This window comes from Mesoplodon mirus (assembly GCF_964341445.2).
Source record: "Mesoplodon mirus genome assembly, chromosome: 17".
NCBI lineage: Eukaryota > Metazoa > Chordata > Mammalia > Artiodactyla > Ziphiidae > Mesoplodon > Mesoplodon mirus.
In genome coordinates this window covers 40,284,278-40,311,000 of record NC_138993.1, presented here as the reverse complement: position 1 = coordinate 40,311,000, position 26,723 = coordinate 40,284,278, and positions in this window count along the sequence as shown.

The following is a 26,723-nucleotide window of genomic DNA, read 5'->3' as shown; positions in this document are numbered from 1 at the left end:
CGTGCACCACAATGAAGAGTAACCCCCAATCTCTGCAACTAGAGAAAGCCCACGTGTAGGAATGAAGACCCAACATAGCCAAAAATAAATAAATAAATTAATTAATTAATTAAAATCAAATCAAATCAAATCAATCCTTCAGGCAGTTGCCAGTGTGATCTTATAAACCTTAAAATTATTTCATGTCGAGCTTCTCTGGTGGCGCAGCGGTTGAGAGTCCGCCTGCCGATGCAGGGGACACAGGTTTGTGCCCCGATCCAGGAAGATCCCATATGCCATGGAGCGGCTAGGCCCGTGAGCCATGGCTGCTGAGCCTGTGCGTCCGGAGCCTGTGCTCCGCAATGGGAGAGGCCACAACAGTGAGAGGCCTGCGTACCGAAAAAAAAAAAAAATGTTCATGTCACTCCATTGTCCTAAACTCTGCAAATGGTCTCCAAGAATGTTTAGATTAAAACCAAACTCCTTATCAAGGTCTACTGGTCTACTTGACTTTACCTAGTCTACTGTATAGGGGTCTCCAATCTTACTGCCCTGCACTCTTTGCTTCCCTCCTGCTGTTCCCTCTACAGTCAAACTTTGATTAAGAGAACTGTACACACTATTCCCTCTGTGTGAAAAGCTGGTTTTCAGATATTGGTTTGACTCACTTCCTCTTGCCATTTGTAACTCTCTTCAAATATATTTTATCAGATAGGCTTTTGACCACCTTAAGTAAAATAATCTTCCCTGAAGTCACTATTAACTCTTTATTTTGCTCATTTGGCTTTATTATTCTTTGCATTACCTAAAATCATGTTTCCTTGATTACTTGTTTAAAATATTTCCCTCATGAGAATATGAACCATGAGTCAGACTTTTATTTTTTCTTTTTTTGGTACGTGGGCCTCTCACTGTTGTGGCCTCTCCCATTGCGGAGCACAGGCTTCGGACGCACAGGCTCAGCGGCCATGGCTCATGGGCCCAGCCGCTCCGCGACATGTGGGATCTTCCCAGACCAGGGCACGAACTTGCATCCTCTGCATCGGCAGGCGGACTCTCAACCGCTGCACCACCAGGGAAGCCCCATGAGTCAAACTTAAAAAAAAAAATCAAATTAATTTTAATTTTTTAACTAGCATTTTATTTAATTTCAAAATAATTGCTGTAAACTGAGTTTAGAACAGTACCTATATGTTAAGAAAATAATATATTTTTAAATGAATGAATTGGAAAGGAAAAATGTTCCATAGTACCCCTTTCCCAAAATATTAGTCACCACTTTCACAATGCCTGAATTGCCTAAACCTTGAGACCCTTTTTCTGTTCTGCATTAGTTTTCCTTATTTAATGGCACTTTATTGACTATGAGAAGGCAGATGCTCAAAATACTATCTTTCAACATTTATTCTTGCCTATTAAATCCTGCACCACTCACCTGTTCAAACTTGTGCCATGCCTGATTTCCTAAACTTTTTTTCTGCCACTGATGACAGAGGAATATTTGAAAGATTTATAATTTTTTAAATTTTACACATTTTTAGTGTTTTTGTATATTTGTAACTAAATAAAAACACAACTCTTTCCTCACTGTGCCCTCCCCAAACTAGAACATACTAAATCCAGCTGAAATTCAAATTTTTCCTAATTCCTGCCTTTCAAGTCTTACTTCTGAATATTCTCATACAGATGTTCTAGAAGATTAGATCTGAAATATTCTCATACTGATAAAAAAGGAAAATATTCTCATACATATATTCTAAGATAACATCAGAAGTGTTATTTTGGCATCTAGAAGGTAAGAGAAAATGCTAGATACAGGATGAGAGATAGATGATAGGAAATAAAAAACATATATTTTTATAATCCACTAGGTTGTTAGGGGAAATTGTGGGGACATATACTGAAAAAGTTGGTCATGAAATGACAATTCCTGAAGTTGAGTGATAGACATATGAAAGTTTAATATTTTTTTCCTCCATATATATACATATATGTACATACACACACACACATGCAGTTAACTGATTCTCAGTTTTCTACTTGCTCTAATCACTCGTACATTCTAAATGTTAAGATAGAACATGCTTTAAGGTTGCTGTTTACTTATATCTATACAACTGACTGAGTATTTTTCAATGCATCTGTATGTTTTAAATTAGGCAGTACTTGAAACGTTATTTGTGAGCACATGCTTTTGTGTGCCAGATGGTTTAAGAAGGAAATGTACAAAGGATTACTTTGTAAATATTTTTAGGTGTTTGCCTGAGCATTTCCATTCACTAAAGAGGAGAGTTAAATCATAAAATTGTCTTAGAATGTTTTAATTTATTTTTTATTAGGCAACAATTATTAAGTCACTGAAAGCATTTCAAAAATAATGAACACATTTTAAGATAAAAGAAAATGCTTGCCTTTATATGATTTATGATGAAAGAAGGGTAAAGTTTAGAGTAGTGTGTTGAAATAAGAGGATAGATAGAGGTAAGAGAAGGAGGAAAGGGGTATCCATATAATTTTTACAGTATAATACCTATATCAAAACAGGGAATTCATATAGTGGCTGTATAAGCTTCCTGAGGCTTCCTTAATGAAATACCACACACCTGGTGGCTTAAAACAACAGACTTTTGTTTTCTCAAATTTCTAGAGGTGAGATGTCTAAAATCAAGGTGCTAGCATGGCCACATTTCCTCTGAAACCTGTAAGGGAATCCTTCCTTGCCCTTCTGATGGCAGTCTTTTGTGTTCCTTTGCTTGCAGTTACATAGCTCCTGTCTCTGCATTGGTCTTCATGTGTGTTTCTGTGTCTTCCCTTCTAAGGATGTCAGCCATACTGAATTAGGGGTCTACCTTACTCCAGTATGATCTCATCTTAATTTAATTGTATATATAAAGACACTATTTCCAAATAAGGTCACATTCTGAGACACTGGGAGTAAGGATTTCAACATATCTTTTTTTGGGGGGGGCACAATTCGATAATAACTGTGGCTTATAAGAAATATTAACAAAAGTTTATTAATCAGGTGGAAAGATTACATGACAGTAGAGATATAATGAAAGACTTCCCAAATAAGTGAAACAGTTTAGATGAATCTTGAAAAAAGAGAGAACATTGACAGTTGGAGGAAGTAGAGATTGTGTTTGGGAAACTGTGAATATACAATTAGACTAGAGAATGAGTTGTATATGAATATCAAAAAGTAAAAGAATAAAAAACTAAATCGAGTCTATTTTAAGAAGAGGCTTGTTTATCGGGGCGATGAGTTTGTAGTCAATTTTCTAGACAACATATAGTCAGTCAGCACATGTCAAGTCAGAAATTGTTGTGACTGGATCTGTGCATTAAACTTCAAAGAAGTGGAATTTTCTTTGTTAGACTGGTATAGAGGCCAGACAGCTGGAGTAAAAGTCCCAGGTTAAAGAAATGACACCTGGGCCTGAACGGTAGAAATGAGAATGAAAAGGAGGTACCAGATTTTTTTTTCATCTGTGTTTGAATTTCTTTATAATAGAATACATATAAAGTATAAGATTCATTTATTCCAAGCATATTTTCCTTTATGTTTAATGATAAATGACAGAACTCAAAAGTCATCCCCCAGCATTTGATGATTATATTATCTATGAAAAGTTTTGCACCAAATTGCATCAAGCAGATAATTTAAAATTATTTCAGATTTACTTTATTTAGAGAACACATTATTAAAATGAATCAAGTTCCATCTTTGCTTATATTGCTGTACTTCATTTTATAAAAGTAATAGTTTAAAAATATGTCTTTGATTTTTATAAGAAGGAAATTGTATTTCTACTTCCTTTCCTACAAATAAAAGGTTTTCTTCCCAGGAAAAAGCATTCCAAAAATATATTTCGGAAACATTTTATCAAGTCAAGAAAAAAATCTGTTTAGTCATAGCTAAGAATAAACTTGTGCAAATGAAAACCACAAACCAGACAAACAAAACTTTATAAATGTATTCATTCACTCAAAAGAGTTTTATTGATTACCTATTATAATTAAACCACTGCATCAAGCAAAATGTGGAATAAAATAAAAGCTTTCTGATGTGGTCTCTTCTTTAAAGTTACTTATATTCTAAAAATGAATATAAGACTTAAAAAATAAGTGTAGTTCAAAGAGAAGAGTGATTATTTCAATAGATGTGGGATAAATAAAGTATGTATCAGACACTGTGATGCTAATCCAGTGGCATCACCTAAATCCCCTTTGTCTTTGCCATTCGAACTCCCATATTACTTAGGTAGCAGAAAGCCATATGCTAGTTGATTTTGATTTGTCTAAGGCCAAGCAATCATGGTAATTATGTTCTGTCTTTCCAGAGACAGGCTTGTGAATGGCCATGTGACATGATCCTAGCCTACAAGATATGACCATGCTAGACACATCTGGGAAAAATGTCCTCACTCATAAAAATAAATGTAAGGAAGTGGCATGCCTCCTCTCATCTTTCTGGTTTTTCAAAGGTGTCATCTTCCTTCTATACCTGGAACAAACAAACCTTAGAATCATGAGGTTCACTAACACTGTAATGATAACAGACTGAAAAGATGAATCCAGATAAATTGGATTCTTGATTTGGGCTGATAAATTTATCAATCATGGAAGCGTGCTACCTTGGGATTTTCCATTATGTGCAATATTATATTTTTGTTATTTACAAACATTCTATTTTGTGGAGGAGGAATGATGTGGACTTGAAATCAATCTAACTAAGATGAAATTCAAAATAGATGGCATTATGGCTAGTTCTTAAAGAAACACTGAAATTTTCAAAAATGCTCAAGTGACAGGAGATATAGAATGGCAGCAAAGCTGAGATAGGGAAGCAAAAATTCCATCTGAGCCTTACATTAGAAAACCTTCTAATTCCAAATGAATTATGTGGAAATACTCTTCACTTTACTGTTATGGTTAATCTCAGTTAATGAGAATAAATCACTATCTTCCATTTTTATTTACATATATACTTTTTGATCTAAAACTTTCAAATTCTTTTAGATTTAAAAATCAAGCATGATCTTTTGTGTTCTTTTATGGTGAATGATATATGTAAACTCTAATAAAAATGTATTTTACCTTGTTCTTTCATATTTCTTTAACTACATTTCAACACCTATCACTTAGCCCTTTATAGAACGTATCTAAAACTGCACAAGAAGGCTTCACATACAGAGATATGAAGCATACATTTTACTATGTAAGAGGATTAAATAAGCAAAAAAGTCAAGCAACATCTAAACTTTATTTCTGAGGTTAATTTTTATTGTCTTTAAAATAATCATTACTGTCAGGTCAATTGCTTTATTCTGTGCTTAAAAGAAATCTGCATCCATTTATTTGGAACATTAATATTTTTTATATATGGACCTTTGAGATGCCCAGAAATCCAATTAAATTTCAGGATATTGAAATGGGATATTAATCTAAGCTACTTAAGAAACACAAGGATCAAGCTACACTTTTCTGACAATACTCCCCAACAAAGTTTACCTCTGTAAATAGTAAACATAACCTGCAGTGAAAACTATTATGGAGCATGAGAGGGGTTTAGTAAGGCTGAGGTGGGACACACGGGGAAGACTGACATTCTGGTGACATCAGATCAAAACCGCTGATTATTTTTGCGGGCCTTTCAAAGTCTGTTGTGTTTTTAGTGAAGCCATGTGTGCTTGCAAACGATGTATAATATGTGTTATTTTTGGGTGAATGCACTTAATTATCTCTAAAAATTTTTTTCACCAACAGATGTCTCCTCCTCCTTTCCCTTGTGCTAATCATTCTCGGCAGTGGTAATTTTTTTTTTTTCCTGAGTCCTTGTGTTCCCTCTCTTGGTCTTTCTGAAGGTTTTCTCCTCCAGGGCAATTCTTTCTCTCAAAACCAGAATGTGTAGCAGCATAAAAGACACCATAAACTTTGAAAATATTCCCTAGTGAATATTTAACATAACTACCAGATTTGTCCAAATAAAGAAAATTATTTTTTATCATTTTAGTATTTTTTGCAATGGCATAATAATCCAAATTCATTGTTATCTATTTCCTATTTATTTATCCATGTAAGAGCAGTGCAATCATATTTCATTATTTTGACAGTGATTAGAAAATGAAAAGAACAGTACAAAATTCAAAATTTTATTGTTATTCATTTTCATTTCCATATCTCATTTTGTGAATCACCAATTATGTTGTTTAGGCATTAAGGACTTATTGGCCTAGTTGTCTAGCCCAAGTTCCAAGTCTCTAGAAAAACAAACATATCACCTAGGTTTATAAATGCAGTAATGACCAATTATGGTTACACATATTTAATGTTTTACTATGTCTTACACCAATATTACTGTAACATTTTAGATTTCATAAGATCTTGGCCCATTTAAAATGATTATTGTAGATATATTTGACTTCTAATTTATTATTCAAATAAGGATTTTATATGGTAAAATCAAATCAAAGCCATTTAAGTGCTCAGAAATTACTGAATGAAAATAGAGGGCTCTTTATGTATAAAAGACCACACATTCTGACCTTCTGGTGACATCGAATGGCACACCTAATCCTGTCAATTTTTATAGTTGCTTTAATTAAGGGTGAGGTTTTAAATTTCACTAATTTAAATTTTTTCCTTTTAGTCATTACCTCAGGTTTTTGTATTCAATTTGTTCTTAAGTAGAAATGTCTACGTATAGCTCTGAGAAAGTTTCATTTCTGTACCTTCCCATTCTTTTTCTTTTCACACGTCAAGAGCATAAAAGTGATTCTCATCTTAGAAGAAGACTTGGCATTTTGAGTTTGAAAAAATCTCCTGTGATGATGGTCTGATATGTAAGCCTAATGAAGAACCACTAAATTTTTGGCTATAATAAATTACATTTTGGCCTAGAAGATGATGAGAAAGGCAGATCTGTATTTCTTCAATGGAATGCTTTCAAAACTTCCATTAGATTTTGAAAAAGATGCAGTCTTTTCAAATTTTAGTGCATTTAAAAATTATTCCTAAGGTATCAGCCAATTTGAAGAATAAAGATCCAATTGGAAATCTAAAGAAAATCAAAGATATTATACTAAATTTGATGTGACATAAATAGAGAGGAATGTGACCTTGAGAACACAATTTTAAATGTATGTCTTATTTTATATCCCAGTACAATTACAGTGTTTATCTAATTGTTCTATGAGCTCCAATATTCTGAGATATGTGAATACTCTGTCCAGTGTACTGAATAATTATTTTATAATACTTCATTCCTTTTCAAAAAGAATATAAAAATACATACAAAAAGGAACATTTTAACAAATTAAAAACAAGACTTGAGAAAATGAGTATTCAAGCAAAAGACCAACATTGCCAACATCAAGTCAATAAAATTTCTTTCATTGGGCATCACGACCCTCTCCAGGCTTCTCATCAGCCACTAGATATAAGAAATGAAAAGATAATATCTAGAATAATGATCTTCACAGTGCGGTACTATAAAATATTAACATTTCTACTTATATTTTTTAACTCATCCATATTTTAATGTCCATTTTGTGCATGCTCTATGATATGCATAACATATTAATACACTGTTAATAAAAATAAGAAATAAAGTGTTAATAAAGCATAAATAAATATAGTCTAGGCATGATTGGTCAAAAAAATTTAATGATACTATAAACATTTGGAACACACTGATGTAAGAAAACAAAAAAATACCAGTCTTTAGCAAAGACTAAGTTATAGCAGTCTCAAGTGCTGGGAGCAATACAATGTGAGAAGTAACATTTAGGAATATGATAGACAAGGGCAAGAAAACACAAATTCCTTCAAGAGTCAGCCAGGTAACACAGATGCTTAAAGTGGCTTGTTTTGAGATAGCTGTGTGTCATGGCTCTGTTTAGACAGGGACAGTGTCCCACCTAAAAGAATTCAAATGTTAGAGTAATATGTTTTTATATATACCAAACACATTTGCAGGCTTAAGGTTTAAAATTTGCTATTCCTTGAAATAAATGGTACCCCCAACAATGATTTCAGGACAAATAAAGAACTCACGTTTTTTAATTTAGTGACTCTTAGTCAAAGTTCAAAGGCTAAGATTAAAACCCAACTTTGTAAACATGATTTTAAAGTATATCTTAAATATTGTTTTTCTCCACTGGGTTTTTGATAGAACCTACAATATAGTTAATTAAAAGTTATGCTTTTGGGGGCTTCCCTGGTGGCGCAGTCATTGGGAGTCTGCCTGCCGATTCAGGGGACACAGGTTTGTGCCCCAGTCCGGGAGAATCCCACATGCCGCAGAGCGGCTGGGCCCGTGAGCCATGGCCACTGAGCCTGCGCTCTGCAATGGGAGAGGCCACAACAGTGAGAGGTCCACGTACGGCAAAAAAAACAAAAACAAACAAACAAAAAAAACGTATGCTCTCTATCATGGACTTAAAGTGAAGGTGCCTTGTACTATTATAAAAGAGGAGACATAAGGAAACAAGTCAAATAGTAATTAGGAGAAAATTTTTACTGTGAACAGTGAAGATCTTAACGAATATCATTAACTGAATATGTAAGAAAATATGTCCTATTCTTTACAAGAAAATAGGTGGTAATTTTTGTCCTTCTAACAAGAACCTCCTTAAGAAGAGATACTGGAATATGATCTATGAATTGAATAAAAGTAAGGTTGATATAGAAACCATTCCAGGGAATTCTCTGGTGGTCCAGTGGTTAGGACTTGGTGCTTTCACTGCCAGGGCCCGGATTGGATCCCTGGTCAGGGAACTAAGATCCGCCATGCTGTGCAACGTGGCAAAAAACCAACAACAAAAAACAATCCTTTAAAGAAAACAAAGAAAAAAACACACAAAACAACAACAAAAAATAAATTCCACATCATTGGCTATGGCAAAGAGTCTGAACATTTTTCAGGTAGGTGTTGTAGTGCATTGGAAAGGGGCCACAAGCCACAGAATTCAGGCAGATTTTACAAACTGGAAAAGGTAAGGAAATGGATTCTACCCCAGAGTCTCTACAAGTGCATACAGCCCTGCTAAAGTCTTAGTTTTAGCCAGTGTGACATATTTCTGGAGGACTTCTGACTACCAGAACTGTAAGATAATAAATTTATGTTGTTTTAAGCCACAAAATTTGTTCTAATTTGTTAAAACCACAATAGGAGAGCAGTACAGCATTTTTAAGAACCTCTGGTATAATGTTTTCCGTTCACTTGGATTTCTAAATGAAATCTGTTAAAAGAAACTGTCATATTTTCTATACTGCTATACTGACAGTATTATTACTATCTGTTCATGGAAAACTGTTATCTCCCATTATTACTACTTGGCACACTTTTTGTTTTTTTTATTTTTTAGTGTTTAAATGATTGTACATATTTTTCTCTCAAACAGTACATTTTTTTAGTCACAAAACTTCTTTAGATTTTTATATAGTATTACTTCATTTGTCTGGTAGATTTTTATGTTGCTGCTGTAGAATACAATGCCCTTTGCTTCCCTATCTTTTCACATGCAGTAACGTGTGTATTCTCTTCTTGGTCATCCAGTTGCCAATAACAGCAAGATGTCCTTTTCAATTAAATTGAGATTTATTGTTTAAGTTAATGTATACTCTCAAAATGAATGAATAAAAATATAAATAGCAATATGAATTCATTGAATACTTTCTTCTGAAATTTGACATAATATTTGTCTTTAATTATGGTGTTTGCATATAGACTGAAAATGTCACATATAAGAAGAAAAATAAAAGAAATTTGATGTGATGTTGGGCCTCAAAAAAAGGCTTTCTAGGAATATTTTCAACTCAGGGAAATTGAAGTTAAGTTTGGTCAAAGCCATATCACCTTTTATTGAAAAAAAATGAAGATTCATTGTATTGTCATAGGAGAGAAGCCTGGAGGTAGTCACCCAGAGCTAATTGTGTGTGCCGTGTTTAATAAGGCTGCTGCCTAATGGACTTCATCACAGGGAAGTCTTTATTGCCCAAGAGACCTTGACATTAACAACATTATTGGAAAGGTTTCTGTCTACACGTGCATCCAGCCAGAATTAACATAAGATTTTTCATAAAGGTTTATTGGTTCAGCCATCACTTTGATTTCCTGTCCCCTGTCACTTTTTGCAGTAATCACATATGTGGTTTTTGTTGTTGTTTTTTAAGCAAACTGGATTAAGGAAATAGTTTTTCACTTGTACTAGGAGGTGTTTTTTATTAAACAGCCTGATCAAAGTTGTTATTTTCATTTTATATTCTAATAAAGTATACTTTAGAACTTATAAACATGAGTCACCCAGTGGGATTTTATTCCTGGATCCAACATAATTTATGGCCTCCAAGGATCTCTTTAGCTTATAAGAGCAAGAGAAAAGTGGTTGTCAATTGAAAAGTATGAGTACATATTCAAGGTGAGGTAGTGGATTAGACAAATAAATGATAAATTTAAGATAGGTTAGAAAGAAATGTAGATATAACAAGATCATACAGAATTCTAGGGCATTAACTATTCAGGGTTATTTTTTCTAAAAATATTATATGTCATATGATACCTTTATTGTATGTTTAGCTCTTGAAAATTCCCTTACATCTCTTTGTTTCCAATATATATATTCTACTCTAAGGCCCCACAGATATTACCTTGGTAATATTGTCTTTTGACATGCCACCCGAGATCTTAGTTCTCTGACCAGGGACAGAACCCAGGCCCCCTGCAGTGGGAATGTGGAGTCTTAACCACTAGACTACCAGGGAAGTCAGGTAATATTAAGTCTTATAAGACTGTAATTGCCAAGAGCTATGACTGCTGTTTTCCTCTAATATGTGGTCGCTGATTGTGATCTCTGCTCTCAGTAGTGAACCTAAAGAATTCCTTAAGTATAGAGGATCATGTTTGTTTTTATGTGACTGATCTTCTGAGAAACATCTGATGGGTTCTATATAAGAAACTGATTCAAAGAAAACCAATATTTAGGTCAATAAGTTTTGTATGAAGAAGCTTAAAATTAAGGTTCTACCTCAATAAGTATAATGAAGTTAGATGGTTAAATTAGATCTTTTCTGAGAAATTAAACTGTGCAACACAGAAAAACACCAGCATTTGATCATGGCAATACCACCCGAGGAGACACACAGAGACCTTGAGATAGTAGAGATGGAGAGTTAGAGAAAGTGGTGAGTTAGAGGAGGCTGTAAGTCTGCAGAATTCATAAGTAAACAGAAATCAGAAGTGATGGAAAATAAGAAATCAAAAGACACATTAAAATTTGAGGTTGCTAGAGTTTGTGCATAGCAGCAAGGATTATAAAAACACAGAAAGAGAGGAGTAGCATGTCCAAAATAAAGTTCTCCATACACCTGCTGCTGATAGAATAGGTCTGAGATAGCTCTGGGTTTGGGGGCAGATAAGTGAAAGATGTAGTGTATAATGGAGTTCTGTGATTGAAGGCAACTGATGAAACCACTTTACATATGGGTGTCTTACATGAAGATTTTTCTTCTCAATTTGATGCATTAATAATTTTGGAGATTAAAATAAGAAGCCTATATATGCTTTCAGATGTAACTGAAAGACCCATCACTGAAGGTATATAATCCACCTTCCTTTTATTCTGAGCTCCCTTTCATTAGACGATTCTTACTTAAATTGGGTATATTTTCTGTGCATTATTATATAATCCCATCCAAAAAAACCTGGTCATTCTGTTGGTTTTTAATTTGTACTGAAGTAATTTAGTTAACTGAGGCCCTATCTTGCCATCTTCTTGGGTAATTTATGTAATTTGAGCATGGAGTGAGTATATGTGGTGTATGTGTTTGGGTGTGGTATGTTGAGTGTTATGAGAAGTAATATTAATGATTTTCTAATTTGGATTACTTATAATAAAAATATTTTCAAAGCATTCTTGTATTAGACCCTCCTACTATTCAATGATATCTGATTTTCTTTATCTTCTGGACAAATAGGTAAATTGCACTCATCTTCTTGAAGAGAGATGAAGTTATAGGATTTTCTGTGACAGTGACATTTGAGCTGAAATTACATATATTAATTCTAGGTGAAAATATTTAATTATCAAAGATCTACTCTTCAATTTGTTTTTTTCTTCTGCTGCATGGACATGGAGATACATGTTGACATCTAGGTACAATCCAGCATATGAAAAACAGCTGTACTTGACAGTTGCAATGGACAGTAGCAGGCTGCACAAACAGGAAAGGAAACTTTGTTGTTTTCAGCCGCTGTGAGTTTCAGTTTGTTTGCTACCATAATGTAATCTAATCTACCCTGGCACAGACATAAATGAGCTATTACATTTTCTAGATGTTGAAGATAGACAGCTTTTGTTTTTGGGGGGTTTTTTGCGGTACGCGGACCTCTCACTGTTGTGGCCTCTCCCGTTGCGGAGCACAGGCTCCGGAAGTGCAGGCTCAGCGGTCAAGACTCACAGGCCCATCCGCTCCACGGCATGTGGGATCTTCCCGGACCGGGGCACGAACCCGTGTCCCTTGCATCGGCAGGCGGACTCTCAACCACTGCGCCGCCAGGGAAGCCCGAAGATAGAGAGCTTAAACAGGTAATGGTTATTCCCCAAATGTTTCCACATTTCAGGGAGAGAATTCAAAAGATACACACTCATGTTCTTTTAATCAGGTAAAAAATCTTTAATGACACATTATTTTATAAGTAATGTAATCATTTGTGACTAAACTTTCAGAGCAGTTTGTTAAAACTAATCTCATTTGTCATCAAGTAAAGTATTTTTTCTACTTAATGTTTATGGTTTTATAAATAGATTATATACTATTTCTAAAGGAACATGAAAGCATTAATTTGCAAATTCAAGTTTTTACAAATCTAATATGTAAAAAGTTTCCATACCCTACTTTGCCACTTAACTTTCTGTTCCATATGACCTCTTAATATTCCTGAATATTAAATATTAAATAAAATATTAAAATTTATTAAATTATTATTTATGTCAGTTAAATTATTTTTATCTACTTTGAATGATCATAAGCTCTCTTCCTTTTCTGTCCACCTGTATCTACTTGTATAATTAAATTGACCAAAATGAAAGGAAAAATGTAACTGCTTTACCTCTTTCTGAAACTGACTTGATTCTGATCAAATCTGTGTAAAAAAAAATGTGGAGCCATGTCCAAATATTACTCTATTTATTAAGAACAGGCTTATAGAAAAACATGTAAGTAGCCATGTGGCTTGCTCTCATTTCATTGGCCAATGCAAGTCATAGGCTACTTGCAGCGATTATATTCAGAATAATAATAAATAATAGTGACAAAAGTGTGTATCATTGCCTTGTTCTTGAGTTTATTGGAATGGTATATAGGTTTTCAGTTTTGTATGATGTTGGCTGTCAGAATAAGAAAATATTAGTTTAATCACGATTATTTTTCTTACTTTACTAGGAATTTTCATTGGGAAATGCATACTGATTTTACCAAAAGCTTTTTGGCTTCTATTATGAGAATCCGATAAAGTTTTTTTTCATTTTTGTTGTGATTATAATATAAATAAACATCTTATTATTTACCCATCCTAGTTATTTTGGGTTCCTGGATCCAATTATGTGAATGTGGAGGGGGTTTCCCACATAAAACCAAGCAATTCTGACACTGTCTACCAAGAGGTAACATCAGATTCCACAGGCTAAGGGTTCAGTCCTACAAGACTGTCCCCCATCACCCACTACTTCAAATTAATTTGCTAGAGGAGTTCATAGAACTCCGAGAAACATTTTACTTACAGGATTACTGGTTTATTGTAAGAGTATGTAACTCAAGAACAGCCAGATGGAAAAGTTGCATAGGGCAAGATGTGGGGAAAGGGCTCGGGGCTCTCATGCCCTCTCCCAGTGTGTCACTCCCCCAATATACAGGTGTTCACCAACCCAGAAAACATGGAATTTGGAGTATCTGTTTCTGCTGAAAAACGAACACTGAGATGCTGCTGGCAGGTACAAGAAGCAAACAGAGGGAAGTGTACTCGTTCTCCCTGCCAGCTGCCCTTCTATACCAGTGATGGCTGAACAGCAGTGAGCTGTCAAAGAAGAATGCACTTTTCAGAGGCCCAGCTCCAACAAAGGGAAAATGTATAGAAAGGTAGCTTCATAGCTGAGAGGCAATAGCTTAGTAAGTGATCCGAGTGAATCTGGCTTCTGATCTCTATTTTAAATATTATTAGTGTGGTATTAGAGATACACCAGGTTTGTGGAATCAAAAATTAAACTTTTCATGTCTTCTTTGCACTGAAATCATCTATAATATGAGGATTTTCTGCCCATGGAAAGTGTCAAAGCAATTTGAATGAACTCTCTGGGATCATGGCCATTTTGGAGGAAATTTTGGACAATTTATTTAATTTTCACCATGGTTACTAGCATGTCTATGTCTCTGTCTTTGATTAATTCTTTGGCTACTTTCTGACACATTCTGGAAAAGCTTTCTGTTGCTGCTCTCAATTGCGCTCACTATGCTTTGGCAAAACACTGTCACAATATGTATAATGAGTATTGATCTTGATCTTTGAAATTATGAAATAAAGTGATAATTTAGAACATAGGGATGCTTTACAATGCAATAACAAATACGTACAGAAAGAGGCTTAATCACACATGCCAGCATACTTATAAATTCACACAAATAATCAAATTTTGCATAATAAAATCTTAACACTTTTTCAAATATATATGGAAGTGTAGAATGGATTTGATTGATTACTAAATCATAGACAACATTTTAAATATATAGCCCTATAGATCTTACTCTAGCAAGTGTTTAAAAAACTTGCTTAATTTGGGTACCTTATGATTTGAAATTCAATATTAAACTACCTTCTAGGTAAACAAACTCTGGTTAGACTTTCATTAGTCAGGACCATTTATCTATCACTGGACTAGAATAGGGACTAGTACTGAGATAAAAGGAACATGGGAAAACTTTTGAAAATAATTACTTTCCTTTCTTTATCTTGTAGATATTTAATGCTCTGTGTCCCTCTGGGGTACTTTCCTTCATTGATCTTTTGGGCCATCTTATCTAGAGATTCCAGGCCACACTCCCTTTGAAGAACTTGCTCCTTTCTTGTTAGTTGGCAGCTTCCTTTATTTCAAGTTTTCAGTTCTTTGTCAAACAACTATATTAATTTTACAACCTCAAATATGAAGCCAAAGATAGCAGAGTTAAACATTCTTGTGTTTTGAGGCTGGTGCATTTAATTCCTCTTAGATTCAGGTGCATTTTCAGAATACACTAAGAAGGAAAAGTTTATTTCTTTGCAGAAGAGAGAGTGAAAATACATTTATGCTTTATCATCATTTCCCAAACCCTTCCTGGTTTATAGCAGAAAAATACTGTTTAAAAGATCTTTTATCATGGTAAATGTCAATCTAAAATTAAAATATCACATTTATTTATGTATATAAAGTATGGTCCTTAGGGAGATAAATATGGACATATGAAAGGAAGAAATCTTTGTATATTTGATTTTATTAATCTTTACAAAAGCATTAAAAACATTTACTTTTAAGCAGTTAAATGTCAAAAGAAGAAATTTGGTTTTACTGAGAGTGTTCTCAGAAGAAAATTTTTCTCCTGATCTTGTCTTTTATAGTCATTTTTTGGATCTGAGAGCATTTTCCCTGCTGTAATAGAATCATTCTTTTCTCCTGTCTTTATTAATAGTGCTCCTAAAACATGACTAACTACAAAGCAAATCTCCCATTGCCTGGGTCAGAACAATGTGATACATGCTTGAGTGCAATACCAGAAACAAAGCTTTGGTGATGCTTCTAAAGCAACACTTAATTAAGTTGTTGTTCATGCAGTAAATACAACATTAGACTCTTGGGTCAAGCATTCTGAACCAAGGGACAACACAACTTCACAGTCTCTGATAACAGGACATGCTTTGAACAGAGCAAAAATGTTTGTCCAAAAATGAAAACAGGGATTTTAGTAGGTTATCTAATTGAAAACTAGTTTTACAAGCCCACTTTATTTTAGAGGCAGGGATAGCAAATGGGAAAATACGGTAATAGTTGACAGAGTAGTAACCTCACTTTTACCTTAAAAGATTAAGAGAAAGTGGTTTTAGAATTATTGTTAGAATGGGCATAATTTCATTTCTTATTTTGAAATCAAGTTTAACACTTTATAGTAAGATAGGACAATATCAGCCTATGTACATTTAAAGCATATGCAAAGGAAATAAAATTCTAGTAAAAAAGAATAGAAAAATGAGTTATGCTGGTTTTACAATGCAAATGGTATCTGCTGATTTTTGTTACCATTTTTGCTAGCTTGTGTAGCAAACTTAAAATTCATGATGCTAAATATATGAGAAAAAATTTGTCTGAGTAATAAAGGTCTTATCTCTTAATTTAAAAAGTCAACTTAGGAGCAACTAAAAATTCAAGACTTTTTCTTTCTTTCTTTCTCTCTTTCTTTCTTTCTTCCTTTCTTTACGTTTCAATTAGTGTATTTATTTTTATTGGGGTATAGTTGTTTTACAATGCTGTGTTAGTTTCTACTGTACAGTGAAGTGGAATTTCCTGTGTTATACAGCAGGTTCTCATTAGTTATCTATTTTATACATATTAGTATATATATATATGTCAATCCCAATCTCCCAATTCATCCCATCCCCCTTTCCCCCCTTGGAAGACACTTTTCTTTATAATCCACCTTTGAAAATATTAATCATTCAATAATTTTACATTTTGATTAGCATATGTATTATATTATAGAAATAACACTTGCTCAAAATAAATATTCTGATGAAGTAATATGACAGTTATCTCTAGGCCCATACTAAATAAGTAATCGTTTAGGTACATAAGTTTTGACTTAACCTTATAGTGTATTTCTTCCCAAAATTGTAGAAGAGTATTCCATAAGTTAGGTTAGTGATACAGCAAATATTCCAGGTAATAGCAATGTTTTAGAAACACAGAATTGGCTAACGTACTTACAGAAAAGGACACATATGAGATTTAACAAGGTTGGGGAGAGGTAAACAGAATATAAGACACAAATTTAATAAAAACCATGAATGATATAAAAGAACAAGTATAGGAAACAGCTGGGAGGTCAACATGCATCACTATACCAGCTTGTCACAGACATTTGATTTGGCTCCCCCAAACTCCTGTCCAGCTTCATTCAATTTCATGATGATTGATAGATGAAAACAACCTTTCCCACACTCTCTTACAGGTAGGGTCTGGATGCAAGTAAGGTATCCTAATAGTTGCACACAAACAATGCTTGGAAGGTGAAAGTAAGGCATAAGCTATCTCCTGCAGCTGTTTTCTCTTGCAAGCAACATCATGAGAGATGAAAAAGTATGGTAACAGGACATGCAGACTCACCATACTTTAGTATCCAGCTTCTTGGGCATTGAAAACACTGTTGGCCAGTCTTGGTGGTTGCGGTGTCAACAGCATCTTCTTGCATTCTAGATTGGAGCTAGATGGTGGTACTTCAAATCATTAATAGAATGATGGCCTCCTGGCTGTGGCACATTCATGCTTTCCCACGTTTTGATTAACTCTTAATTCTCTGTATTAAATTCATTTCTGATTGAAATAAGTAGAAGGGTTTCTATTTTCTGAACTGAACTTTGAGTGCGAGATGGAAGGCTTAAAGATTTAACTACAGTGCTACAGATGATAAGGAATGAAGGAGGAAAAAAATGTAAAAAGGAAGGAGGTTGAAAAGAAGAGAAGGGGGAGAAAATGAAACTTATTATTGATTATTCATCATCTATAATACACTGGTAAATGTCCTTGTCACTTTTACGTGTTTGAATTGCCTGGATTAGAGATGTAACTTGGAAGCAACAAAAATAATTACTCTACCAGTATTCTACTCCTTACCGCATTTATAGGTTCAGGTCAGATAACAGCAGAAGTGTATTTCATACAATAGGTACTCTGTCTTTCTGATTGTGTCCCCAAAACACACTCAGACACAGCCAGAGCTAGTATAACATCCTTAGAAGCATACAAAGCTTGTAAGACAATGAGTCTCTTCTTCATGTATAATTTGAAAATTCTAATTGTTAATAATCCAAAACTTTTCTGACTTTCCCATAATGACTACTTTCATGTTTTCTTGAAGAGTGACATATTAAATATTACTTACATCAAAATTTTGAGGTTCCTGCTGGCTAATGTCTTAAAGAAATGCTGATATGCTTATTAGTAATCTAGCACTGCTAGTAAACTCTCACCCTATCTCCAGCTCACTGCAGACCAGTGGGGCCCACTTCTTCATCTCAGTGTCAACCACACTTGAAATTTGTTCTTCCAGAGGTAAATTGAATCACTCTACAGAGTAAAACAAAATTCAGAGTTGCCCTTTTTTTGTTCTCCCTCTTCTCCCTGTTTCTAGTGATAGTTTCATTCAAGGATTAGAATCTTAGATCAAGTACCAAAGACCCTATTTACCTGCCAAACTTGGCCAGTTCTATTTCCTTTGGAGGGCTCTTTCCCTTACATTACTCATTTAATTAACTGGAATCCCCAACATTTGTACAGCCTAATACTACTGCTTCCTGTCAGTCTTCTATCATTCTCTTCATGGTTTCTCTAGTGCCACACTCTGAATAGGTATCGTGAAAACCATCCCTGTCCCCTAATTATGCATAAGCACTGGAAACAACTATTTACAGAGCTAATTAGGAATGACACAGCCATACCCCCTTCTCTGTACCCTAATATGAAATTCTCAGCTTCCTCCCTGAAATAGTCTTTGTCTACATCTGTGTCTCAGTGTCTGTGTCTCCCCCTCCATCTTCATCTACTATTCCATCTTCTTCTGTTGCAATAAGTGGATATATATTTTGTTCTAAAATGAAATAAAAATATCAATATGTAAATAACCAAGCTATGAAATATTTATAACACCCAAAATTCTTTCCACAAGGTTATTTTATTTTGTACTTTATTTCATTTAGACAAAGAAGCTTACTTCTAGAAGGTAAGCTCCATAGAGACAGATTCTATTTTAGCAATTACTATATACCCAGATCTCAATGAAATATTTTATATGAGTTAACACACATTTAATAATTTTTAAAAATTAAGCAAAAGGAGTTAACGAATTTATCTTCACTCAGTGATAATTATTATTGACAGTATGTATTGAGCATAATTTGCTATTTATTTATCATTCAACATTGCTGCTTACAGGCACACATTCAGCTTCACCACAGGAAATGTAAAATTTTTATTTAATGCTGAAAATATATTGTACATCCACTAATTGCTACCATTGATCACTTTAAATATTCTTAGTTCAAATAAAAATAATATAGAATAAGAGGAATTATCTAAATGTCTATGAAAAGAAAATCTGGTCAAAATCAAGGAAACAGGAATGCATCTAATAAAATGAGGTAATAAAATTATTGTGACATATCTATTACCCGTGGATCTGCTTTTTCTTTCTCCCAAAGCCCAACATATTTCTCAACAACTATCCTTGCAGCTCAGCTGGTAAACCATTTCCCATGCACACAGGAAATATAAACTAATTTGAGTTTTTGCTTAAGTAACACAAATTTATAACGTGGTTCTGTTACCAAAAAAGTACATCCCCAAATTGTAGACAAATGCCTTCTGGCTTATTCATAGTTTTGGATAATCCACGCTGCTGCTCTCTCATAGTTGAGAAGTATTTGTGAAAACACTCCTAAGATGTGCTAATTACTTAAAATAAAAATAGATCTTTCTATGCTTGTAAGCATAATTTTAATATTTATCTTCTGGATATTTATGACATAACATCTGTCTAAAATTTCATGTGCTATTTAAATTAACTATGATAGATTGAATAAATTAGTAGGAAGAATTTTATTAAGCTAGAATAACAAAAATAAGGATTTTACAAAACAAACAGTATCTCTACATTTTGTTTTATACCTTTGAAAATAACATTACATAAATAAAGATATATTCATTACTTTTTCTCCAACACAATCATTGAAAAATCCTTTGACTTCTATGACTAATTTAACTTAATACATTAATCTTTTTTTTTTAACCAAAAGCTGCATTCACTTAATATATGCTCACCTCACTGGAACAAATAGTTGCTCTGATATCTGATATACACAAAGTTAATTTGGAAGAAAGAAGACTGACAACAACATTTCTTACCATTTTTATCTTCTTCAGATAGCTGGCTTTGTTCCAGTGGGATGATATAAAGGTTTTCCAGGGAAATATTAAGTATTTCTATAGAAAAAAATCAATTTCAGTGTGATTTAGCAACATATGAAGGGTAAATATGTAAACCATATTAATCACTGTTAGGAATCTCACAGCTCTCTCGCAGACCGATTGACTTTTTATCTCATTCTCTCACTGATCTAGAAGTATACATCGGGTCTATCATATACCCAGTATTGTGCTAGATACCACCTACTTGTAAAAAAATGAGCTTGTTACTTTGCAGTACATTCCATGATGGAGGTGAGCACAGGGTACCATGGGAGCAAATGTAAGGAACCCTCAGTCTGGGAAACATCCTGAGTGGACTTCTGCATGATTAGCAAGACTAACACCCTCCTCTTGAGTCTCTCAGTCTTCCAATATATTTTTCTCACATTGGTCATTTTTTTTTCCCTAAAAATGAATCTCATGTTATTTTTCAAATTAAAATTCTTCCTAATGCTTCCCTGGTAAAATCCAAACTTCTTTCATGACTCATAAGACTATGATTTTCCCTTGCTCACAGTTACAGACTCATCTCTAAATATTCCTTAAGATACTGTACACCATAAAGTGAAACAATGTGATTTACATTTCCCCAAACTCATCTTTTAATCATTCTTCTGCTTGAAATACCTTTATCTAACTTGTTTACTCTTATGCATATCTTTAGACTCAGGGTTTCACAAAATGAGGAAAACCTTCCAAAATCCATCAGCCTGCTTAACTGGTCCTCTATGGTACTTCCATATTATCTGGCACTTTCCTTTGAATATTTTTACCATATTGTACCATAAAAGCCTCCCTGCCAAACTGAACTGAGAAATATTTGAAGACAAAGACAGTTTCATTCATTTCTACATTTCCAGTTTAGCATACTGTCAGCACATAGTAGGCAGTCAATGAAAATCTGCTAAATGAATTAAATAATTACTGATTGTGTAGCAGCACTGAAGTGTTTTTTGTCTTTTTCCATCAAAACAATTCATCTCAGGGAGACAAGAATGAAAATGTATAAGTTGTGGGGATTAGTGTAGCAATACCTCTGCACTACCTAAGTGATATCTCCACTTCCAGTCTTTTCCCCATTAAATTTGTCCTCAGATTGTGTTGAGATCCTCTTTTGGATACATATTAACCTGGGCTTAACTGGGCTGGACCTGAACTATCACACTGATGTGTTTATGTGCCCACAGTTTCCATGTAGTTTTTTTGCATATCCAGTATATAGTACTGTGCCTGGGACATAATGTTTTAGAAATAATTTTTCCATTCATCTAACTATTTATTTAGCAATTACATGTTTAGGAACTTCTATTGAGTGGGGCAGATAAATATTACACAACCATCAACAGTGTTTGCAATAGTACAAACTGAGATAAGCAAGGAAAAGTAAAGAATACAGTTACAGGGGTTATGTAAGACAGAAACCTGACCTAAAAGCTTGGGCACCAGGTAAGGTTGTCCTGAGCATTTAAGTGGGTGAAAATTAGAAATGTTGAATTGGAGTTAACTAGGTGAAGGTGGGCAGAGGGGAGGGCATTCCAAATGGAAGAATAAGACTACACAAAGAAGCAGTAGTAAGAAGGAATGAAAAGAATGACAGTATGTTTGAATCTTAAAGAGCAAATGAATATGTGATATAAGATTAGAGGAAAGAGGTATAAAGGTAGAGGTTATACCAAGGAGGCCTGGTGGCTACAGTAAGGATTTCCTTTTTTTTTTTCTAGAAGCAGTGAGAAAAAATGTAATAAGTCTTAAACAGGAAATGACATCATGAAATTTCATTGAAAAAACAACCTAAGTGTGAGGCACAGAATATAATGAGGCAATAATAAATACTAAGAGTCCAAACAAGATGACATAGCAGACCAGGGTAGGAATAATGCATATGGAGACAATGAAATAAATATTAGGAAGTAAAAGTAAAATCAGTATGATTAATGAGAGATGGATGTTGCAGGGGAGGGAGAAAGCTGTTTCGAGTTGGATATTGGGCCATTTTCCAGTAAGACTGGAAAAAGAATAAAGGAATGAATAAGTGAATGAAATGGTAAAACTAAAAAGGAATATATGCTATGGTAAGAGTAATATTAGTAATATTGAAATATTTTAATAGAAATCTGAAGTTGAAAAATGAAGTCAAGTATAATTTGAAGACAGTTGATGAGAAGGAGTTCATAGTAACAGTTGAAAGAAACAAATTACATTACATATAATTTTCAGAGGTCATAATAAAGGGTAAGTCCTTTTTAGGTTTTTGAGGTTTAAACTGTGCTATGGGATGACCAAGACAAATGTGAAAATCCTGCCAGGAAACTGGAGTGACGTAAAGTTAAAAGTAAGTTGGTTAAAAAGGACAGAATTGAGTGATAATGGTGACTAGATCGAGGAGTTCAATAAGTCGTTGGCATTGTTATTAAAGGAACTATAAATGATTAAGCATTAAGGGAAGAAGCAAGTGAGCCAGGTGTTGAAGTCATCAAGGAAGATGGAGAGATGCAAAGTGATATGGCATGACCTCAAAGAAACTACGATAACTCAGTTGGAAGCAGGAGAGCTAATGTTTCAGTGTGAGGTGGTAGCAGTTCAACACTCCGGAATTTGTACCACAGTATATGGGCAAAATGAATACAACTTCAACTTCAACTGGGTGGAGAAGAGTGAGAGAGTGGTAATATTACCACTTTTGTGCCATTCCAGCTTTATGTGTTAGCACTTTTGATTGCAAGTTACAAGCATACAATTCAAATTAACTTTATTTATTTTTTTAAAGGGAAGTTTTTGGCTTTCATAATTGAAAATCTACTTTTGTGCATTTCTTAGTACCAGTGTTCAAGTGATGAATTAGTCTTCCTTCTTCTTTGCTCTGTGAAAGTGAAATAACCAGAAGGCAAACATAACATAACAAACATAACATAACAGCAAAGACAATTTGGGCAGCTGGAGGTCTACTTAGTACTTAGTTATACCATTCACTCTTCTCAGTACCAACAGAAATTACCAATTACTGGGAGAACTTCACCTGGCCCTGTTGCATTACATATTATCCTCAAACAAATTGCTGTCAGCAGAGAGATATCGTACTCTGCTTGGTGAGACCTCATTCATGTGTCCACCCTTCTGCAAGGGGTGAGGAAAGGATGACCCTTCTAAGACTATGTAAGATGAGGTTCACTTTGAAAAACAGGTTCTATTTTCAGAGGAAGGAATGGTGTTCCCAAACCCTCAAAAACAATATTTATACAAAATGTACTTCAGAGTCAATATTTCTAAACTGAACTCATATTTCTCTAAAAATCATTTTCTCCTTTTCTACATTATTTCTTAATCAGTGACCCCTTTGTGTTTTTTTCTTCTGTTGCCCAAACAGATCATCTGGGAGTTATCTAAGACTCTTTCCTCTCACTCAGGGAAAGTAATTTATATTTAGTTAGAAATCATTTGAAGGAAACTATTTAGGTGTAGTTAAGGCTTATGACACCCCAAGGAAGATTTTTGAAGTATTTAAACCCTTCCACGATATTTGTGGTTTTCTTACATTTAGGGATCAATGAGCTCCAGAAATATTTGTTGTTATGATTATCCTTTAATGAAGTTATTTTCACCAGGTTGTTAAAATGATAGGATATGCAGCCAACGAACTTGAGTCTGGATCTCAGGGTACTCCGTTTAACATTGGACAAGTTTCTTTATCTGTAAAATGGAGACAATTCAAAACATTATTCAGTGATATCATGTGAGGATAAAATGACATAATGCATAAAATATGATCTACATGGTGTCTGGCTCATGGTAACTGTTTAATAAATGTTAAAACTTATTGTTTTTTTTAGAACATGCTTCTGCTTTGGGATCTGGTCTTTTCTCTTTGTTATAGCTTTAACGTGATGAATATGCTATTATTCTTATTTCTTTCAAGAACAGCATATGCTTCTGATGTGACACTGTGGGGTCAAGGACAGGTTCCCACTTTAATGCTTACTAATTCTAGCTAATCTGTTAGATTATTTGTATAGAATCAAAACAATGGAGAATGGAAACATGCCTGGCATCTGACCATAGACTAAAACTGTCAGGGCACTGCCCTCTCTTCAGACTCAGAGAAGGATGATAAGAAAAGGAAAAGCTGACATGTTTCAGAGTATAAAAGTAGCAATAAGAATCAGAAAATGGAAGAATTAAGTAAATTTAGAGGCCTCTGTTGAAATGTATAATTTTGCTCCAGCAATCTGAAACTCAATTTTTGTGGTAATTTAAATGACTCTGCCTATCTGCCCTCCTTTCTGCCTCTCTCCCCTTATTTAAATTTAACAGTAGGGCTAATTAAGTGCTTCTGGGACATTGTAGTAACTAGTCAAATTCAACTTGAATTGTTTAATCAATAAAAGAAATATGCCTTCTGCAAACTATGTTAGTTTCAGTTTTTTTCTTCCACCTAAGAATAGTGTTATGTATGTACTTCTGTAGAGCTTAAAAAGATTGCCTAGGTAAAAGTACACATTGCAATTCGTCACTCTTTTCCTGTGTGATAGGCCTAAATACAAATAAAATGTTCACTATTCTTCTGAGCATGAATTAAACAAATGTATGATACAAAGTGAAACTGCCTTCGTATTATCTTGGTTCTAAGACATTAGAATCGATTTAGAAGATGTGAACAAATCACATTATCTTAATAGGCGTTAGAGTTAGTGTTTCTTCTTGGAGGGACAGTAATTAGTGTGACACAGCTTGGCCCTCTTAGATTCTTCCTTTTTTTTCCTTACCAGGGCAAGATGTGTGAATTGTCGAATTGATACATTTTGAAGCAGGAACTGGGTTAATGTAGGCAGTATCATCCTTCCCTTACGGATCTGCCTCCTTCCAGAGAAAATGCATTCTATTCTAAGCCAGTCCCATTCATAAACTTCACTCAGAGTTTGTCAATCCCAGAAACACTGACATTTTAAACAGATAATTCTTTGTCGTATCCATTGTCTTGTGCATTGTAGGATGTTTAGCAGCATCCCAGGCTTATTTTACCCACTAGATGCCAGTAGCACTCCCCCACTTGTGACAAACAAAAACTTTCCCCAGGTATTGTGAAATGTCGTCTGAGAGGGAGATCACCTTCAGTGGAGAACCACTGCTTTGGGGCTTCACAGGGACTACTGCCCCAGACTGAATGCAAGACTCAGTCTAATTCTGATTAACCCAGCCAAATCCTACAGTAACACTGTCCATAATAGAGGTGGTACTTTAAGCTCCATCTGTGTAACTCATTTGTTTCTCTTTGAAACAGTCCAAACTCTGGAGGGGGTTGGTTATGGGTCTTCTACAATTTCAATCATAAAGAAAACAATTAGTTTTTTTGCTTGTTTGTTTGAAAAAATTAACTACAAATGCAGTATGAGTCCATGGATGAGAAGGAAGAAGTAAAATATTTTATAATTTTTAATTCCCTGTCAATATTAATAATTAGTCCAAGAGCCACATTGTTGCTTATTAAGCACATATTATTACTGTAGATATGAAATAGGATGGAAAGTTTTGAAAGAGATCAGAACATGTTCAGAGAAAAGGATATATTTTCCTAGTCTCACTTTGCCTGGGAACTATTTCTCACACTGTTGAGATTAACAGACAAGAGTGTAGACTCTGGCATCAGACAGGCTTGAGTTATTTATTAGATCTGTAACTGTATTTAATATAAACATTTTCAGGACTTCCCTGGCGATGCAGTGATTAAGAATCTGCCTGCCAATGCAGGGGACATGGGTTTGAGCCCTGGCCCTGGCCCAGGAAGATCTCACATGATGCAGAACAACTAAGCCCGTGTGCCACAATTACTGAGCCTGTGCTCTAGAGCCCTCGAGACACGACTACTGAGCCCACGTGCTGCAACTACTGAAGCCTGCGTGCCTAGAGCCCATGCTTCACAACAAGAGAAGCCACCACAATGAGAAGTCTGTGCCCCGCAAGGAAGAGTAGCCCCCGCTCGCTGCAACTAGAGAAAGCCCATGCACAGCAACAGAGACTCAATGCAGCCAAAAATAAATATATAAAATAAATAAATTTATTTTAAAAAACACATTTTCTCTGATCTTGTTTTCTCACCTCTAAAAGAGGCTAATATTGGTACCTCCTTCACACATTCTTATTTTTGATGATTACATTAGATAATGTGTGTCAAGTACTTATCACAGTATCTGGCATGCAGGAAACTCTAAAAAAATTACAGCCATTATTCTAATTTGCACTCAAAATGATGACAGCAGGACAAGTATCTATGTATGATGTGCTCAGGGCAGAAAGTAGACGGATCATTGAGACTCTGTGATCAGCAGAGATAGAATAATTAGGACATCAGACCACAGAGTGTAACCCGGTTGCTGAGCAAGCTTAGAAGGATGATGCAACAATAAAAGAGACCACGAGACTGTAGCATCAGTGCATAGCGCAGCACAGTGAAACATGGAAACCCAAAGAGCAAGACAGAGACATTTC